Source organism: Microcaecilia unicolor, chromosome 7 (assembly GCF_901765095.1).
Source record: "Microcaecilia unicolor chromosome 7, aMicUni1.1, whole genome shotgun sequence".
In the NCBI taxonomy this organism is placed as follows: Eukaryota; Metazoa; Chordata; class Amphibia; order Gymnophiona; family Siphonopidae; genus Microcaecilia; species Microcaecilia unicolor.
In genome coordinates this window covers 166787981-166809590 of record NC_044037.1, presented here as the reverse complement: position 1 = coordinate 166809590, position 21610 = coordinate 166787981, and the positions used below count along the sequence as shown (strand labels likewise).

The 21610-nt window shown below is 42.8% G+C and overlaps 1 protein-coding gene across 2 annotated transcripts in view; it reads left to right on the top strand.

Annotated features, from left to right (window-relative positions):
- PARD3B (par-3 family cell polarity regulator beta) overlaps window positions 1-21610 on the top strand; it is a 2175158-nt gene that overhangs the window by 1451081 nt on the left and 702467 nt on the right. The gene's annotated exons all lie outside the window — the stretch shown is intronic.

Below are 21610 nucleotides of genomic sequence, written 5' to 3'. Positions count from 1 at the left end.
AAATAGATAATAAATTATGCATCTTATCATCTAAATAAAAACATAAACTAATACCATAGAAATTGCATGATTTGAACATAAATAATATTATAAAAGTATGTTTAAAAAAAAAAAAAAAAAAATGACATAAAATACAAATGTTTATACATCTATAATTACATATAAATTAATATCATTAAGATCTATAACGTCAAAATCCCACAGACACTTTATTTATAATAAAAATTGGACTATCAGAAATCGCGTGTGTTAGTCGCAAATAGGTAATATATCAACCACATATATATACAGGTACATGTTACAGAAGCCCACAAAGATAATTATGGAATATCACAAGAAACGCACAGAACGTATATACAGGAAAATAGATACAGACATAACAACATATTCAGACATCAGACATCCATCCTCAATAATATGATAAAATTCAATTCTATTCTATAATTCAAAAGGCACCCACCTATATAGTGGTATTCCACCATCAAACCAGAGATATTGCTGGAGAAACGGCTAAAAAGATACAGAAAGGGAATGTGACAAAACAGATAAAAATAAAGATAATAATAATGATAATAATAAAAATAAAAATATATATAAATAATAATGAGAATAAAAATAAAAATAAAAAAGGTATGATCAAAAGAGTAATGTGATAAAAATGATATGATAAAACTCACGTATATTGTCTATATTCTGAAAAAAACAACTCGTCTGGAAATGCAGAAACAATAGTTATAAACCTGTGTAGAAAAAATATATAGTGAAAATATGGAAATATATATATAAGAGAAAATGTGATAGAAAGAACCTCAGCCAATTTGCAGAGATATTCACAGGGGGGCCATGTGATCCACCGCAACGCTTCATTATTATGTGCTGTAAACAGTTTTTAAAGCCATTGTGGCGTTACTCTATATATGCCAGATACTAAGCTTCTGATACGATTACAGCGTCGCGCTATTCAATCTAAAGGAGTAAGGGAATCTATTTTTGTAGGTGGCAGACGTCATCCACAGCGGATAATTTAACTTTGTTTTGAATATAAACAGCAGGTTATATCTGATAATGGTAGTATCTCAGCTTTTGTGCCCTATCAAAGGCGCAATGGTTTGAAAAGTTTTCCTCTATGTAAGCCTAAGCTTATGACACGATTACAATGTCGCGCTATTTAATCTAAAGGAGTAGAGAAATCTGTTTTTGTAGGATGCAGACGTCATCCATAGCGGGCAACTTAACTTTATTTTAAATATAATCATCAGGCTATATCTAATAGTAGTAGTATTTCAGCTTCAGTACCCTATCAAAAGCGCAATGGTTGAGAATCAAACTTACCTGAGGTCGAATGAATAGCCTCTTACTTCCAAACGCGCTGAAAAAACGCTGTGGCGAGACCGGAAGTGAGTTAAAAAGAGAAAGATCAAAGGTCAACCATGCTTAGTAAAAATCGCCGAAAGAAACCCTTTTAATACAAATTTATTGGTGCTCGATGTTAAATATCGATTAGATACAGGTATTTTTCTTCTTAGAAAGTTTTTAATTGATAGAACAAACGTATATCATCATTGGAGAAAAAAGTTGATTGACAGCCACTCGGAATATACGATGCTGTGACGGATAGAGGCAAGTGAATATATAGAAAAGAGTAAAAGTGAGTGATTACTTGAAAATCGAGAGATAGACATATCCAGACTGAAAAAATAAATAAAATAAAAAAACTAAAAAAACAAATATGATTTTAAGAGGATAAAAGCGCAACCAGAGGTCAAAGGTTACCAGGCTGAAGTGAATGCTCGTCTTTTGGTATATATTTATTGCTACTCCAAATGTATACTGAACCCACAGTTGAGAAGCAATCGGGTTCCTTAAAAACACTCCTCTTTTATTTTTATTTATTATTGAGATGGATGTTTAATGTGTATACATGGTCATAATTGTATACATGGACCAATTGATACTCATTTATTACGGAAAGAACAGGAATTTATTTTTGAACTAAACACCCTCCATCCACATGGGTTAAATGGTGAAATTGATTATTCTGTATTTTTATGACCATGTATACACATTAAACATCCATCTCAATAATAATTCTTACTTTTGACCACTTTTATAGATTATGGCACCCTCCCTGCATTTTTATGACGTCTTTTTTAGCTATTTTCATTTTTATTTTTATTTTTAAATATCACTTTCTTGGAGTAGCAATAAATATATACCAAAAGACGAGCATTCACTTCAGCCTGGTAACCTTTGACCTCTGGTTGCGCTTTTATCCTCTTAAAATCATATTTGTTTTTTTAGTTTTTTTATTTTATTTATTTTTTCAGTCTGGATATGTCTATCTCTCGATTTTCAAGTAATCACTCACTTTTACTCTTTTCTATATATTCACTTGCCTCTATCCGTCACAGCATCGTATATTCCGAGTGGCTGTCAATGAACTTTTTTCTCCAATGATGATATACGTTTGTTCTATCAATTAAAAACTTTCTAAGAAGAAAAATACCTGTATCTAATCGATATTTAACATCGAGCACCAATAAATTTGTATTAAAAGGGTTTCTTTCGGCGATTTTTACTAAGCATGGTTGACCTTTGATCTTTCTCTTTTTAACTCACTTCCGGTCTCGCCACAGCGTTTTTTCAGCGCGTTTGGAAGTAAGAGGCTATTCATTCGACCTCAGGTAAGTTTGATTCTCAACCATTGCGCTTTTGATAGGGTACTGAAGCTGAAATACTACTACTATTAGATATAGCCTGATGATTATATTTAAAATAAAGTTAAGTTGCCCGCTATGGATGACGTCTGCATCCTACAAAAACAGATTTCTCTACTCCTTTAGATTAAATAGCGCGACGTTGTAATCGTGTCATAAGCTTAGGCTTACATAGAGGAAAACTTTTCAAACCATTGCGCCTTTGATAGGGCACAAAAGCTGAGATACTACCATTATCAGATATAACCTGCTGTTTATATTCAAAACAAAGTTAAATTATCCGCTGTGGATGACGTCTGCCACCTACAAAAATAGATTCCCTTACTCCTTTAGATTGAATAGCGCGACGCTGTAATCGTATCAGAAGCTTAGTATCTGGCATATATAGAGTAACGCCACAATGGCTTTAAAAACTGTTTACAGCACATAATAATGAAGCGTTGCGGTGGATCACATGGCCCCCCTGTGAATATCTCTGCAAATTGGCTGAGGTTCTTTCTATCACATTTTCTCTTATATATATATTTCCATATTTTCACTATATATTTTTTCTACACAGGTTTATAACTATTGTTTCTGCATTTCCAGACGAGTTGTTTTTTTCAGAATATAGACAATATACGTGAGTTTTATCATATTTTTATCACATTACTCTTTTGATCATACCTTTTTTATTTTTATTTTTATTCTCATTATTATTTATATATATTTTTATTTTTATTATTATCATTATTATTATCTTTATTTTTATCTGTTTTGTCACATTCCCTTTCTGTATCTTTTTAGCCGTTTCTCCAGCAATATCTCTGGTTTGATGGTGGAATACCACTATATAGGTGGGTGCCTTTTGAATTATAGAATAGAATTGAATTTTATCATATTATTGAGGATGGATGTCTGATGTCTGAATATGTTGTTATGTCTGTATCTATTTTCCTGTATATACGTTCTGTGCGTTTCTTGTGATATTCCATAATTATCTTTGTGGGCTTCTGTAACATGTACCTGTATATATATGTGGTTGATATATTACCTATTTGCGACTAACACACGCGATTTCTGATAGTCCAATTTTTATTATAAATAAAGTGTCTGTGGGATTTTGACGTTATAGATCTTAATGATATTAATTTATATGTAATTATAGATGTATAAACATTTGTATTTTATGTCATTTTTTTTTTTTTAAACATACTTTTATAATATTATTTATGTTCAAATCATGCAATTTCTATGGTATTAGTTTATGTTTTTATTTAGATGATAAGATGCATAATTTATTATCTATTTATTATTATTTTTTAGCCCCTGAAGCAGCCCAGTTGGGCGAAACACGGCCTGTGTCGGGCTATAATATGTATATGTATATGAGTTGCTGTATATACATTTTTTAATCTAATTTTGTTACATTAATAAAATACATCTCAGTTTATCAACGATCTGCTTTGTACAGTTTCTAGTTTTGAAGGCTCTGCAGGGTTCTCCTTTTGAGCCGCTACGGCGAGCTTCAGAGAAAGATTTGACACTAAAGGCCGTTTTACTGGTGGCCATTACTTCGGCGAGATGGGTGTCAGAACTCCAGGCGCTGTCCTGTTGAGACCCATTTCTGCAATTTTCAGAGTCCGGGGTCATGGTTCGTTCCGTGCCTTCCTTCATGCCTAAGGTGGTTTCAGTGTTTCACCTAAACCAGCCTATTTTTCTACCCTCTTTTGTTAAGGAGGAGTTTCCAGAATTCTTTGGGCAGTTGCACCTGTTGGATGTGCGCAGTACTCTGTTGCAGTATCTGCGAGTTACTAATTCTTTCAGGACCTCTGATCATTTGTTTGTTTTACTATCAGGTTCTCGCAGAGGGTCTCCAGTGTCTAAAGCCACTATTGCCCGCTGGCTCAAAGAAGCTGTCTTTTCAGCTTATCTGCTTGCCGGCCGGCCTCCGTCTGTAGCCTTTAAGGCACATTCTACAAGAGCGATTTCTTCCTCTTGGGCTGAAACTGGAGCACTCTCTTCATGAGATTTGCAGTGCAGCAACATGGGCTTCGAAGCTCTCATTTGCCCGACATTACAGGCTGGATGTGGCTGCTAGGAGGGATGCGCATTTTGGAGCACAAGTGCTAGCGTGTGGTGTGACTTGTTCCCACCCTATATAGGGATTGCTTTGATACATCCCAAACGTAATGGCTTCATCTGCTTGATGACAAGGAAGGGAAAATTAGGTTCTTACCTTGGTAATTTTCTTTCCTTTAGTCATAGCAGATGAAGCCATGAGCCCTCCCTGTATGATTGTCTGTATGATGTGAATCTGTTTCAGGTTCTGTTCTTGTTTCCTGAAGTTCTAATCCTTCCTTGGGAGAAAGTTGGAAAACAGTCTTCAGGATTCTTGTTCACTTATAGGAGGATGAGTTCATTCCCTCCAGTTCATGTGTAGGAGGTTGAGTTCATTCCCTCCAGGAGGATGTGTGTATTCCCTCCATAAATACAAAGAGGAGGACGAGATTATTCCCTCCAGGAGGATGTGTTCATTCCCTCCTTTTGAGTTCATGCCCTTGTAATGGGGAAATTGTTTGCTGTGAGGAAATTCATGTTATTCCCATTTGGTTTGTTATACTGCTTTGGAAGCTTCAAATACTGAAGAGGCAGTGGAGCTAGCTGACCATGTGGCACAGTGAAATTTGAGTGCTCTCTATCTCCCCCTGCTGGTTGATGGACACAACCCATACATAATGGCTTCATCTGCTATGACTAAAGGAAAGAAAATTACCAAGGTAAGAACCTAATTTTCCCATTTACATCATGCCATATTATCCTCAACCCAGTTAATTGTTCACTGGGGTTCTCCTTTTTCTATGCAGTAAACTGTTGCAAAAAAAAAAACAAACTCCCATATTTTCTGGCAAACTTTCAGCTTATGGGTTGCATTATATCCAGAGACCTTTTTTCCCACCCCATTAACATCATTTTAAATAGCTGTATGCACCAATGGGTTTCATAGTGGGTAGGGGGGGAGGAGGAGGTCTGGCTTTCTCCAATACACTAAGATGCATTTTCATGCTAACAAAAGACCTTCCAGATAAAGACCCTTTTCTCCTTTAAGTGGAGGGGCATTTTCAATATAACGTCTAAATCCGACTTCATATATTTTGCGGAGCATTGAGATGTAGGAGAAGCCAGCATTCTTTGTAGACTGACCACACAAACATCTAAGCAGATCAATGGGGCACCCTAGGGGGCACTGCACTGGACTTTACTTAAAAGGTCCCAGATACACATCTTACTGTTACCCTTTTATTGTATGGTGAGTCCTTCAAAACCCGCCAAAAACCTACTGTGTCCACTTGTACTCCACTACAGTAGCCCTTATGGCTGCAAGTGTCACCTATATGTGGATACAATGGGTTTTTGGTGATTTTTGGAGGGCTCACACTTTCCACCACAAGTGTAACAGAGTGGGTTATGGGCTTGGGTTCCCTTCTTTATAGTGCACTGCACCGACCACTAGGCTACTCCATGTTCAGTTTCATTAAAACCAGCGTGCACAGAGACTGAAAACAGAACAGGGCACCAGGCAATGTGAGACCAGCATGGGACAAACGCTTTAGCTGGTGGGGGTTGGGGAGGTGATGGCGGGAGGGCTGCAGCAGGTAGTCAGGCCAAAATGTGCCCCCCCACCTTGGGCTCTGCCCCCCCTTCCATCGAGGTCTGGCTATGCCCCTGATAGTAAGTTGTAATAAACTACAAATTATGCAAAGTATCAGCAACGCAACTCAGTGCTGTTCTATAAAGGTGTGTGTACATGGCATAGCGCCTGGATGCTAGATAGCATGGTAGAGAAATGTGTGGTGCTGACTTTTAAGTGTGTAACTTACAGGCTATGTATGGTATGTGCACCCTTTCCTCATTTTGGTGCCTGCAGTTAAGCTAGGTCTATGACTGGTGTAACTGTGGGACCCTAAATTGTAGGCTTCCTATTGCCAAGTTATGCTAGTATTCTATAAAGGAATCTAGGCAGCCAGATGCCACCGTGTGACATCAGGGCACCTAAAAGGAGGTGCTTCCTTATAGAGTTGCCCTTACAGAGTAAATGCACACATTTCCACCTTACTCAGATCACGTGTAAAGGTTTGTGTCAGCATTTACGTGTTACAGTAGCTGGATCTGGGAATACATATATATATATATATTACATATATATATATATATATATATATATATATATCAGTGGTTCCCAAACCTGGTCCTGGAGGCACCCTAGCCAGTCAGGTTTTTGGGATATCCACAATGAATATTCATGAGAGAGATTTGCAATGCACTACCTCCACTGCATGTAAATCTCTCTCATGAATATTAATTGGGGATATCCCGAAAACCAGATTGGTTGGGGTGCCTCCAGGACCGGGAACCACTGATATATATTATATAAGCACCTATGTTGCCTTTATAAAATAGCTGTCTCTTTTGGACTTCTCAAAAAGTCATCCTGTTATAAAATCAGATCTAAACAGTATAATTAAGTATAAACTAGGTTTGTTCAGTTGTCTGCTGTTTGTAACTGCATTAAAGCTTATGAAATATTTGGTCAGTACAATTGTGAATGAAAAATATTGATAATGCATTAAAAAAATTCCACAAATAAAAAGCAAATGGTTTGTCAGGTTTGCTTGCATGAATCTGAAGTACCTCCTGTTTTGCCAAATGCTTATGTTTTTTTTTTTTTTATAATGGGAAGGAATAAAGAAATTGGAGTATCAAGAATGTATGCAAAAGACACTGTGTGACTTCAGCCCATGGCTTGAATCTGCTCTCAAGGGTTTTAATCCAATTATCACAAAAAGCACTTAATCAGCTGTGTCTGGCTACTATTGGCATCTTCAGCATAGGAAGATCCTGGTACTATAAGCTGTGTGAGCATACAGTAAAAGTACAATAATGACTGAAATGACAATGTTGAAAATATACTAAAGCTGATTTAGAAAGTATGGAACCTTGGCTAAGGATTCTTCATCATTTTAGCCACATTAATGTCTAAAATAATCTTGAGTCTTGCAAAAGCTTGTCCAGTCATGAAATAAATAAAACAAAACAGCACATCTGTTGTTTCCCCCCACCCCAAAAAAAAAGTGTTAAAAAGAAAAGCTTGTTCTAGCCGCGTGTAATCCATTTCTTGCATTACCTTTGTTGAAATCTTGCATGATTGTGATATGAAATTAAAATGGGGGGATGGGAATGAAATGCAAGTGTCATTTACCCTCTGCTGCTCCAGTCAGGGTGTATACTGTTAAGTTGTCCAAGAGGTAGCATTTTGTTCCTCGATCTTGGTTGCATCGGTATGAGGCACGGTCTGTGCGGTCCCCCTGATGACTGTAGGAAAATGAGATGGAGGGTTTTTTGTCTCCAGTAGATTAAAGGAAAAATGAATAAAAATGCTTAGTGGATATTTAAAGAACCCTCTTGGATAAAAGGAATAGAAGCAAATAAATTGAAAACAATAGGGAATATAACAGTAATAACAGAAAATGTATAGAAAATGAAGAGGGCACTATAAAGTTTAATGTTAGAAGTGGTATTGTGTGTTCCTGAGTCTGTACTGGTTCATTACCCAGCATATCAAGAATCATAAAATTGTTTGTTCTTATGCCATTTAAGTAAATGACACCTATTTCTTTAACAACTGGCCTCTCCTGAGCACATGTAATCTGCCCATCTATAGTAATGAATCCATGTATTCTGAGGTACAGACGTGTAAAACCCAGTATGGAGATGATGTAGACGAAATAAGAAAGAAATTGGTAATCTCTATAGCTCAGTTATTTTTTGGTTAGAAGGTTTCATTTGCTTCTCTAAAACATTTATCTGGGAACAAGATAAGAATGTGTTGTGGATGTGGAAGCAGCAGCAGTTCCATAGAGAGAGGCTAAAAAGAGAGCAAGACCCAGAATAGAATTGTCACTGATAAATTCTTCTTAATCCAAAAATAGCCTGTAAAATATTCTAGTCTAGATGGTTCAGATCTGTTAATTGTCCATTTGTATTGGGAGATTTATAGATTTAGAAACATTTGAATAGGATTTTATTAAAGACTGATTTTGGATTGTGGTTTAATAAACTTGTCGCTTGCATACCTCTTTTGGTTAGCATTCAGCCTATAACTCTGATTTTTTTCCTGTTTGTTTTGTTTTTCTTTAAATTCTTTTAAATAACATTGACAAAGCCAGAGTGCTGGTCCAGTGACCCAAAGGCATTGCTGTATAAGAAGCTTTCTTTTAGTTCTCTTCATCAGTTTTTGCCCCATGAGTCAGGAAGGCATGAAGATTCTTTTCAGCTGGTATTCACAATCCCTAAGCAAGTAATCCCATCTTTTCTTTTCTTTTTTAATTTCATTTTTATTGTGACAAATACTAAAATGTACATGCTTCAACGTGACAACAGATTATGGGCATCTAGATAAATTGGCTTGGAGCTGGAGATTGAAAGTATGAAAAGAGTTTATAAGGTCTTAGTTTGTGGAAGTTTTTCAAAATGTATATGAAATGACAAAATCAGTTTGCAAGAAATGCAATTTAAGCTATTGCATAGGGCAGTGATTTTCGACCCAGTCCTCAGGGACCACCTGACCAGTTGGGTTTTCAAAATACCCACAATGAATATGCATTAGAGATACTTGCATGCAAATACATCATACAGTTTCATTGTGGATATCCAAAGATCCCAACTGGCCAGGTGGTCCCTAAGGACTGGGTTGAAAATGACTGGCATAGGGCATACATGAGAGCAGGGAGCTGTTCTTCATTTGTGGAATGAGAAGGACTACATAAAATATAAAGTGCAGAAGGGCACAAGGATGCAATTATTTATTGAATGTCCAAAACATTACTGGTCATAGAAAGGGTAGTAGAAGTACAGATCACTTGGTACTAATAGCCCTTTATTGTTGGGACATTATCAGCGCTGATAGACCAAAAATTGTACAAAGTGAAAGAGAATCTTTGATGCTGTAGGACGAAATTAGCTACTGCCCCTCAAGTCAGATGTAAACTGAAGGGTTACTAGGAAGCCAGGAAGGGATACCCGTACCTACCGGCATTTTTTTTCTTTCTGCTAGAGTTTCTCTGCTGACATATTTGAATTCCTCCAGTGTGCTAGAGCTCCCCTTCTAACTCTGCGTAAGTGGATTTTGTCCAAGTCTGTTTGTGTAGTCAGCTCTAGTCTGCTGTAGAGCAGGGATTCTCAACCCAGTCTTGGGATGCAACCAGCCAGCTAGATTTTCAGGATACACACAATGAATATGTGTGAGTTCACTACCTCCACTGCCGGCAAATTTATCTCATTGTGGATATCTTGAAAACCTGACTTGCTGGGTGTGTGCCGAGAACCAGGTTGAGAACCACTGTCCTAGACCATCTGAACTTCTTTTCCATTTCTGCCCTGTTTGTGTGACCTCCATGAATTGCTCAGTGGGATTTCTCCTATCACTGGGTGTGTTCGGCGCTATTGGGAAGCACACATACATGCCAAAAAGTGCTGCGGGACGCCTTGGCATACCCCGCTGTAGGTGTTTTTATCCTGCGGTAAGCACGCATTAGTGCTTACTACAGCTTAGTAAAAGGGCACCTTAGTGATTTCATTCAGGGCATTCTCTTCAAATGGACTATTTTTGTGCATTCTTTAATAGGAATCAATCGCACTCCTGTTCTAGGACATGTTGGAGATGATCTCAGTCTTTTAGATTTCCTGGTAGCACTTGTGTCAGCTTTTGTATTATGCCATAGAGTACCACATCCTAGAGTTCATAAGGTGTTATATGTTAGGGATATGTATTTATTAGTGTGCCTTGAAAAATGTAATGTGTACTAAATTGGTTTAACCTGTCTTAAGTCAAATAGTGTATGCAAATTTTTGTTAAAACAAAGTAAGAAAAAAGGTTTTGCTGTTTGCATATCCATCTATATACATGTGACATTTCAAGGTGTACTTGAAGGTTCTTGAAATGAGACCAGCTGATCTCAGTACAGTAGTGACAATATCTGTATTTTTCCACCATATATTCTTGGTAATTGTTGGTATTTGAGGATCACCTTTTCTCCACAAATAGTACAAAATAGTCAGTCACTTGGTGGCAACACGTTTTAATAATGTTTTTTCTCCGAGGACAAGCAGGCTGCTTGTTCTCACTGATGGGTGATGTCCACGGCAGCCCCTCCAATCGGAACACTTTCTAGCAAAGTCCTTTGCTAGTCCTCGCGCGCCGATGCGGACCACGCATGCGCGGCCGTCTTCCCGCCCGAACCGGCTCGTGCCAGCCAGTCTTCTTTTGTCCGCGCTCGGTACGGTCGTGTTTCGCCATTCGCGCCCCGAAAGTTGACCTCGCGCGTCGTTTATCGACTTCGTTCTAAAAAAAAAAAAAAGGTGTCGGAAGGAGACCTTTATGGTTTTCTCCCTTCCCGTACTTCTAGTTTTGCTCCGGTAAGTTTTCTTTCGTCGCTATTTAGGCCTCGGTTCGAAGTTTTCTTCCCCCTATTTTTGTGGTGCCATTTTCGCCATTTCGAGTTTTGATCTCGCCGGCGCGATTTTTCCGCCCATGACATCGAAGTCTTCCAGCGGCTTCAAGAAGTGCACCCAGTGCGCCCGGGTAATCTCGCTCACTGACAGGCACGCGTCGTGTCTTCACTGTCTGGGGGCTGGGCTCCGCCCGCAGGCCTGTAGTCTGTGTTCTCTTTTGCAAAAGTGGACTCAGGTAGCGAGATTAGCCCAGTGGAACGTTTTGTTCTCGGGCTCTTCGTCGGCATTGGCACCGGGAGTATCGACTGCTTAGACGTCGTCGGCGCCCGGACCTTCATCCTCGCCCCCGATTCCTTCGAGTGCATCGAGGCATTGGCCCTCTGCATCGGGGCGACATCGGAGGGCTGCGTCGGCATCGGTAGTATCGCGACCTCCTCGTCTGCTGATGTCGTCGGACGGTGGTGCTTCGTCTGGAGTGCAGGTGAGGGCTGTCCATTCCCCTGCTGGTGGCGGTGAGCCTTCGGGTGGGTCTCCCCCTACCCTGCGGTACAGCCCCCCCGAGACCGACCTCCTTCGGCCTCGGCCCCGAGGAAGAGACGGCTGGATTCTACGTCCTCCTCGTCGGTGCCGGGAAGCTCCGGTGACATGCTTCGTCCCAAAAAATCGAAGAAGCATCGTCACCGGTCCCCTTCCCGTGTCAGCACCAAGAGCTCTGGGTCGCCGAGGGAGTCAGCACCCAGTAGGCATCGGCACCGAGAGGACCGCTCGCCCTCTGTTCAAGAGGTGTCGGTGTGCTCCCCTTTGGACAGCCCGGAACAGCCTCCACGCCCGGAACAGGTTCTGACATCGACTCCTGCATCGGCTTCCATGTCTTTTTCCACAGCCGCTCTGCACGAGAGCCTCCGGGCCGTTCTCCCAGAGATCCTGGGAGAGCTGTTGCGCCGTACCCCTCTGGTACCGGGGGTGCTTGCGCCACCGTTACCGTCGAGCGAGGCGCCGGCTGGCCCATTGTCCGGGGTGAGGTCTCCGACATCGGTGCCGCTTGCGGTACCGAGTGCGGTAGCCTCCCAGGAAGGCTCCCCGACTACGTCGGCGGAGGGAGCTTCGCCGGTGCGGGCGAGGGAGTCTACCTCTCGATGCTCCCACCGTGGCCGTGGTTCCACGGAGTCGAGCCGGGCACGGTTGCAGACACAGGTCCGTGAACTTGTGTCTGACACCGATGGTGAGGCCTCGTGGGAAGAGGAAGAGGACATCAGATATTTCTCTGACGAGGAGTCTGAGGGTCTTCCTTCTGATCCCACTCCCTCTCCTGAAAGGCAGCTTTCTCCTCCTGAGAGCCTGTCTTTCGCTTCCTTTGTCCGGGAGATGTCTACGGCCATCCCCTTCCCGGTGGTTGTGGAGGACGAGCCCAGGGCTGAAATGTTTGAGCTCCTGGACTATCCTTCTCCACATAAGGAAGCGTCCACAGTACCCATGCATCATGTCCTCAAAAAGACATTGCTGGCGAACTGGACCAAGCCTCTAAGTAATCCCCACATTCCCAAGAAGATCGAGTCCCAGTACCGGATCCATGGGGACCCAGAGCTGATGCGCACTCAGTTGCCTCACGACTCTGGAGTTGTGGATTTGGCCCTAAAGAAGGCCAAGAGTTCTAGGGAGCATGCTTCGGTGCCCCCGGGCAAGGACTCTAGAACCTTGGACTCCTTTGGGAGGAAGGCCTACCATTCTTCTATGCTCGTGGCCAAAATTCAGTCCTACCAGCTCTACACGAGCATACACATGCGGAACAATGTGCGGCAGTTGGCGGGCTTGGTGGACAAGCTCCCCCCTGAGCAAGCCAAGCCATTTCAGGAGGTGGTCAGGCAGCTGAAGGCGTGCAGAAAATTCCTGGCCAGAGGGGTGTATGACACCTTTGATGTTGCGTCCAGGGCCACTGCTCAAGGTGTGGTGATGCGCAGACTCTCATGGCTGCGTGCCTCCGACCTGGAGAATAGAATCCAGCAGCGGATTGCGGACTCGCCTTGCCGTGCGGATAATATTTTTGGAGAAAAAGTTGAGCAGGTGGTAGAGCAGCTCCACCAGCGGGACACCGCTTTCGACAAGTTCTCCCGCCGGCAGCCTTCAGCCTCTACCTCTACAGGTAGAAGATTTTTTGGGGGAAGGAAGACTGTTCCCTACTCTTCTGGCAAGCGTAGGTACAATCCTCCTTCCCGACAGCCTGCGGCCCAGGCTAAGCCCCAGCGCGCGCGCTCTCGTCAGCAGCGTGCGACTCAGCAAGGCCCCTCGGCTCCCCAGCAAAAGTAAGGGACGAGCTTTTGACTGGCTCCAGCAGAGCATAGCCGACATACAAGTGTCAGTGCCGGGCGACCTGCCAGTCGGAGGGAGGTTGAAAGCTTTTCACCAAAGGTGGCCTCTCATAACCTCCGATCAGTGGGTTCTCCATCGAGCCCATGCCATCCGGGCAAGAAGGGCTGGGATTCTATTCCAGGTACTTCCTTGTGGAAAAGAAAACAGGGGGGATGCGTCCCATCCTAGACCTAAGGGCCCTGAACAAATATCTGGTCAAAGAAAAGTTCAGGATGCTTTCCCTGGGAACCCTTCTCCCCATGATTCAGGAAAACGATTGGCTATGCTCTCTGGACTTGAAGGACGCCTACACACACATCCCGATACTGCCAGCTCACAGACAGTATCTGCGATTTCAGCTGGGCACACGTCACTTCCAGTACTGTGTGCTACCCTTTGGGCTCGCCTCTGCCCCAGAGTGTTCACGAAGTGCTTGGCTGTAGTAGCAGCGGCACTTCGCAGACTGGGGGTACACGTGTTCCCATATCTCGACGATTGGCTGGTGAAGAACACATCCGAGGCAGGAGCCCTGCAGTCCATGCAGATGACTATTCGCCTCCTGGAGCTACTGGGGTTTGTGATAAATTATCCAAAGTCCCATCTTCTCCCAGTTCAGAGACTCGAATTCATAGGAGCTCTGCTGGATTCTCGGAAGGCTCGCGCCTATCTCCCAGAGACAAGAGCCAACAACTTGTTGTCCCTCGTCTCGCGGGTGCGAGCGTCCCAGCAGATCACAGCTCGGCAGATGTTGAGATTGCTGGGCCACATGGCCTCCACAGTTCATGTGACTCCCATGGCCCGTCTTCACATGAGATCTGCTCAATGGACCCTAGCTTTCCAGTGGTTTCAGGCTGCTGGGGATCTAGAAGACGTGATCCACCTGTCCACGAGTTTTCTCAAATCCGTGTATTGGTGGACGATTTGGTCCAATTTGACTCTGGGATGTCCTTTCCAAATTCCTCAGCCACAAAAAGTGCTGACCACGGATGCGTCTCTCCTGGGGTGGGGAGCTCATGTTGATGGGCTTCACACCCAAGGAAGCTGGTCCCTCCAGGAACAAGGTCTACAGATCAATCTCCTGGAGTTACGAGCGGTCTGGAACGCTCTGAAGGCTTTCAGAGATCGGCTGTCCCACCAAATTATCCAAATTCAGACAGACAACCAGGTTGCCATGTATTACATCAACAAGTAGGGGGGCACCGGATCTCGCCCCCTGTGTCAGGAAGCCGTCAGCATGTGGCTCTGGGCTCGCCGTCACGGCATGGTGCTCCAAGCCACATATCTGGCAGGCGTAAACAACAGTCTGGCTGACAGGTTGAGCAGGATTATGCAACCTCACGAGTGGTCGCTCAATTCCCGTGTAGTGCGACAGATCTTCCAGGTGTGGGGCACCTCCTTGGTAGATCTCTTCGCATCTCGAGCCAACCACAAAGTCCCTCAGTTCTGTTCCAGGCTTCAGGCCCACGGCAGACTGGCATCGGATGCCTTCCTCCTAGACTGGGGGGAGGGTCTGCTGTATGCTTATCCTCCCATACCTCTGGTGGGGAAGACTTTATTGAAACTCAAGCAAGACCGAGGCACCATGATTCTGATTGCTCCTTTTTGGCCGCGTCAGATCTGGTTCCCTCTTCTTCTGGAGTTGTCCTCCGAAGAACCATGGAGATTGGAGTGTTTTCCGACCCTCATCACACAGGACGAAGGGGCGCTTCTGCATCCCAACCTCCGGTCCTTGGCTCTCACGGCCTGGATGTTGAGAGCGTAGACTTTGCCTCTTTGGGTCTGTCAGAGGGTGTCTCCCGCATCTTGCTTGCTTCCAGGAAAGATTCCACTAAGAGGAGTTACTTCTTTCTATGGAGGAGGTTTGCCGTCTGGTGTGACAGCAAGGCCCTAGATCCTCGCTCTTGTCCTACACAGACCCTGCTTGAATACCTTCTGCACCTGTCTGAGTCTGGTCTCAAGACCAACTCTGTAAGGGTTCACCTTAGTGCAATCAGTGCATACCATTACCGTGTGGAAGGTAAGCCGATCTCAGGACAGCCTTTAGTTGTTCGCTTCATGAGAGGTTTGCTTTTGTCAAAGCCCCCTGTCAAGCCTCCTACAGTGTCATGGGATCTCAATGTCGTTCTCACCCAGCTGATGAAACCTCCTTTTGAGCCACTGAATTCCTGCCATCTGAAGTACTTGACCTGGAAGGTCATTTTCTTGGTGGCAGTTACTTCAGCTCGTAGAGTCAGTGAGCTTCAGGCCCTGGTAGCCCAGGCCCCTTACACCAAATTTCATCATAATAGAGTAGTCCTCCGCACTCACCCTAAGTTCTTGCCAAAGGTTGTGTCGGAGTTCCATCTGAACCAGTCAATTGTCTTGCCAACATTCTTTCCCCGTCCTCATTCCTGCCCTGCTGAACGTCAGCTGCACACATTGGACTGCAAGAGAGCATTGGCCTTGTATCTGGAGCGGACACAGCCAAACAGACAGTCCGCCCAATTGTTTGTTTCTTTTGATCCCAACAGGAGGGGAGTGGCTGTGGGAAAACGCACCATATCCAATTGGCTAGCAGATTGCATTTCCTTCACTTACGCCCAGGCTGGGCTGGCTCTTGAGGGTCATGTCACAGCTCATAATGTTAGAGCCATGGCAGCGTCGGTAGCCCACTTGAAGTCAGCCACTATTGAAGAGATTTGCAAAGCTGTGACGTGGTCATCTGTCCACACATTCACATCTCATTACTGCATGCAGCAGGATACCCGACGCGACAGTCGGTTCGGGCAGTCAGTGCTTCAGAATCTGTTCGGGGTTTAGAATCCAACTCCACCCCCCTAGGCCCATGTTTGTTCTGTTCCAGGCTGCACTCTGTTAGTTGGTAAATTTTTTAGGTCAATCTCAGTTATGTCCTCGCCGTTGCGAGGCCCAATTGACCATGGTTGTTGTTTTGAGTGAGCCTGGGGGCTAGGGATACCCCATCAGTGAGAAAAAGCAGCCTGCTTGTCCTCGGAGAAAGCGAATGCTACATACCTGTAGAAGGTATTCTCCGAGGACAGCAGGCTGATTGTTCTCACAAACCCGCCTGCCTCCCCTTTGGAGTTGTGTCTTCCCTTCTCTTTGTCTTGCTACATATGAGACTGGCCGGCACGAGCCGGTTCGGGCGGGAAGACGGCCGCGCTTGCGCAGTGCGCATGGGCGCGCGAGGACTAGCAAAGGACTTTGCTAGAAAGTGTTCCGATTGGAGGGGCTGCCGTGGACGTCACCCATCAGTGAGAACAATCAGCCTGCTGTCCTCGGAGAATACCTTCTACAGGTATGTAGCATTCGCTTTGTGTGTGTGTGTGTGTGTGTATTTTTCCTTTACTACACTGTCTGATTTTCTTTAATCCAGCTTTTGTTTGAAATTGGATGTTCCCAGGTGATCACAACGTCTTCATTCTCTACAGATCTAGCAGGGTCATGATCCCAGTATGTTTTTGGCACAGCAGTGTTAGGGGTATGTTTACTAAGGTGCGTTAGCATTTTTAACGTGCCTGTAAATTGAAAGCGCATTAAACACTAACGTGTCTATACATTTCTATGGGTGTGTTAATGTTTAACGCATGTAAAATATTTACGTGCGTTAAAAACACTAACACGCCCATAGCACCACTTAGTAACATAAGTCTTACTGCCTAAATAATGTCCAGTGAATGAGATATGCTACCTAACCTAATTGTGCATATTTCTGTACAGGCCTTCTCACACCATGTTTGTGTATGTGTGATTTTAACAAATTGTGTACATTGTTATTTAACTTACCTAGATTTGAAGATGGGGCTTTAAGTTTTTAAAATATATCTTCTGTGCTTTTAAGTACTTTTCAATATCAGTTTTAGCCTTGTGTAATAACCGTTGCTGTTTTTTCTCTTTCAGTTACTTCTGCTAGCTTCTGCCGCTAGATATCTATGTATGCTTTCCTGCTCATACGCTTTTACATTGCAATTTTCTTTCATAGAGACACTTTCAGTTTGTTTTCCATTAATGTTACCTTTACATATTTGTCCAGACCAAAAGGCATTCTGATGTCTTCTGAGAAATTCACTACTGAGAGCTGTTCCATCAGATGGTGATCACAGGAGCTCTGCAGCTTCAAATCATCTTCAGATAGTAGGCATGATGTTTCCTGAGGGGAATTAGATTTTTTGTTATTGCATCTCTGGGATTAAAGATAAATTCATAGCCCAATGAGTTAATAAGAATGCCCAGTATATTTAATGTCAGACAAAGAAGTGGTGAAAGCAAAGCTCCCTGAAATATCCTTACTGGATCTTGATGTTAGGAGATTTACTACATTTTTATACTAAATTTGATGTACTTGATCAAGCCATTATTCATTCTGTATCAAGATTTGTTATACCCATAAGTGTAGAATATAATCAAGAACATTCTTATAGTCAATCCATGCTATATTAAGGTTTGGAATTTTCTTACAGCTGATCATAGTAGCTTTATTCAGCATCATCTGGTGTTTAGATCCATAGTCTCCTCTTTTATTGCCTTTCTGTTCTTTCACCATAGTATTGGTGGAGCCTGTGTCTTCATGCATTCCAACTACATGTACTGCTGTGAACAGCATGCAAATTGTAGAAAAACAATTTATTGGGTGGTAGTTTGGGGAGATGTTACTTTGGTCTCCCTTTGGAAGAAGAAACATTTCTCGTATTTAGTGTGGTGGTCTATGCAAACATCAGTTTTTCAGGGAGCCAGAGTTGTTTGTCAGATCTTAGTGGGGAGATTTTAAATGCGTCAGCCAAAACTTGGGCACTTCATTGGTGCTAGGGCTCTTTTCAGCCTAATTACCATTTATTGGGCGGTTATTTCAGGCCATTCCATAATTTTGATGTCGGGCTTTTCGATTGCGTTTGCATGTTGGATAGCCATTCTGTTATGATCTGCAGGATACTCATAAAAACTTCTCCAGAACTTTTCTGTTTCACTGTGATGATACTCTTCCCTAGTTCCCTGTAGAATTATTTTAGGTTCTGCCAGAATAGTTTAGCTTGATATCTATCCTTTCTGTATTCTTCATATCTTCATAACATCTATGCTTCTGCTCATACTTTGATTTGTTATTGGATGATATGAATTTAAGGTCTCTTCCGTCAGTACAGCATACTTAAGCTTGAATTTTTGGAACTTTTTCATTATTTTTAGTATCCTCAGTTCATTGAGATGCTTGATTATCTGTATGAGAGGACACAGGAACCAGAAAGTGTCTAGACAATATTAGAACTGGAACAGGGACCAGGAAATCTTAAGCAAACTAGATATGGATCAGGAACAGGAATCACAGAAAATACTTGGGAATATATCTTAATTTGGATTTCTGACCCTTGATTCAGGCATTCAGCTGAAACGTGGCCATATCAGGTCATTTGTTTTATTTTTATTTTTTTGTTTTTAGTTTGACATTGGAACCTGGCTATTAAAGGGTTAGGATACGTATTTTAATATAATACATTTTATTTAAAAACTAGTAAAAAAAAAGCCTGTTTCTGACACAATTGAAACGGGCGCTAGCAAGGTTTTCCTCGGATTGTGTATGTTTGAGACAGTGTGTGTGAGAGTGACTGTGTGAGAGAGAGAGAGTGAATCTGAGAGTGTGTGTGACAGAGAGAGTGAGACTGGGTGCGAGTGTGTCTGTGAGAGAGAGTGTGTGTGCCTGGGGCCCCTCCCACCCAGTTCCAGTGTCCCCCCTTCCTCCGTGTTCCAGGGTCGTCGTTCCCCCTCCCTCCGAGTTTCAGGGTCGTCCACCTGTTTTTTTTTTTGTTTTTTTTTTAGTTTTTGTACAGGTGATGCATTCCCCCCCTCCTCCCCTGTCGTCCCCTCCTCCAAGTTCCAGACCCCCCTCCCTCCCTCCGAATTCTAGACCCCCCTCCCTCCACCCCTCCCACCCTCTGAATTCCAGACCCCCTCCGAGTTCCAGACCCCTCCCGCTCTCCGAGTTCCAGACCCCACCTCCCTGCCTCCCTCCCTCCGATTTGCAGACCCCCCTCCGTCTCTCCAAGTTCCAGACCCCACCTCCCTGCCTCCCTCCCTCCGATTTGCAGACCCCCCCATCAGAGTTCCTGACCCCTGGACCCCCCTGCCACAACCCTCTCAAGCCCCCCTTCCCGCCGCCAACCCTTGGGTCTTCGGAGCCCATCTGTGAAGAAAGTTACGGACACAGGCAGGCAGACGCATAGAATGTTGGAGGTGAGAATTATTATATAGGATTGTCTGCTCTGCTGAGGTCCAGAGGATAACTATCCCCTCGCTGTTTCAGCTCCTATGGCATTGCAGTGGATCCCCACCCTCAGCTTCCAAGAGCCATGAGTTTGATCGCTGTTGGAACAGATACAGTGACGCCTCTGCGAGCAGTGATTTTAATTTTTTCCTCTATATTTTTTATTTACTAAAAGGAGGAGTTGACTTTGTCCTTTTCTACTGGTCTTTGTCCTTTGAGCAGGGATTGTCTTTTCTTCATGTTCAATTGTGAAGCGCTGCGTACGACTGGTAGCGCTATAGAAATGATTTATAGTAGTAGTACTGTCCTTTTCTACTGGTGGTTGTCCTTGTTGGTTAGACACACTCAATAGTGATTTTTGCTGTAGAATATTTTATCCAGTTTATTTGCAGTGAGTACGGTTATGGCTGTTGTCAACTAGGTTGGAATCACAGATGTAGAGAAGAGCAAGCCAGATCACAAAATTACTTTTTAATATATTGCCCTATTATCGTAAACCAAATCCCAGTGCACATGTAAGTAATCTCTGAGATGGAAAATCTGGCGTCTGATTTTATTAGACTAAAAGCTGTGTAAGGTGGTGATACCAGGCAGCCTAACATAGAAATTGCACACAGAGGGTAACTAAAATAAAGAGACATTTAAGGACTTCTTTTACAAAGCCGCGCTAATGATTACCACGCAGCAAAAGAGAGGACGCCTATATGAATTGAATGGGCTTCCTCTCATTTGCCATACCGAGAATCAGTAGTGTGGCTTTGTAAAAGAACCCCTAAATGTCTTTGTATACATCCTGGTATTGAACTTGTTGGAGTATTTAATAAGGTTTTACTGAATCATAGAACAGGACAAACACATGGGGCAATTTTTAAGGGGATTTCTAAAGGTAAGTTGGTGTTTACTTGCAGAAAAATCCTATTTCAAAATTGTTCTCGCTCCTCTTGAGGCTAAAGCAGCCTGACTGAAGTGTGGATTGGTATTTTCTTTTGAAATTCTAGGCATTATTTATCCTCCATATTTTGCATCTGGTACTTGATATGCTTAGAATACCTAGAATATTTTGAATTAGGACATGTTCTAAGTCTTTAATTTTATACATTCTATAAAGAAACAATTTAATATATATGGGAGCATGAGGCAAATATTTGTCTGAGTTACAATTAGTCTTTTATTTTTTGTCTAAATCCAGCAGAGCAGTAGCCTCTGCTGCAGTTTTTCAATCATTAAAATTTGTCTGGCATTAAAGCTGTTTGGAAGTCTGTGTGAGGTCAATGCTAGTAATTAAGTAAAATGCTGGTTTTATAATTATAGCCTGGGCATATTTGGACATCTTGTTTTTCTTGCCCAGTAATTCTTCAATGTTGGTCATTAGTCTGGGCTAGTAGTATTAACGTTTTGAGCTTGAAGAAGGCTTACTGAATATATTGAGTCTAATATTCTGAATGAGCTATGTGCCCAGTATTCAGACCACAGAAGGCAGCCCGAAGAAGTACTGTGATCACCGACATTGAGTATCCATTTTTTTTTGGCTGGCTTAAACTTAACCGGCTAATTGAATATTCAGTGCTGGCTGGTTAAGTTTATAGCGGCCAAAGATAGGACTGCTTTTTAGGTAGTCCAATTTGGCCCCTAAACCTAACCAGCCAGTGCTTCAATATTCAGGGCTATCACTTGATATAGCCAGTTAGCCGCTATAGTTTATAATTTAATCGTACTTGCTAAACCGCTCCAGCTTCCAGAGCAGAGCAGTGTACAGGCTACAACAAAATATGAAACAGAAAGGAATGCCATTAAAAAAACAGTAAAT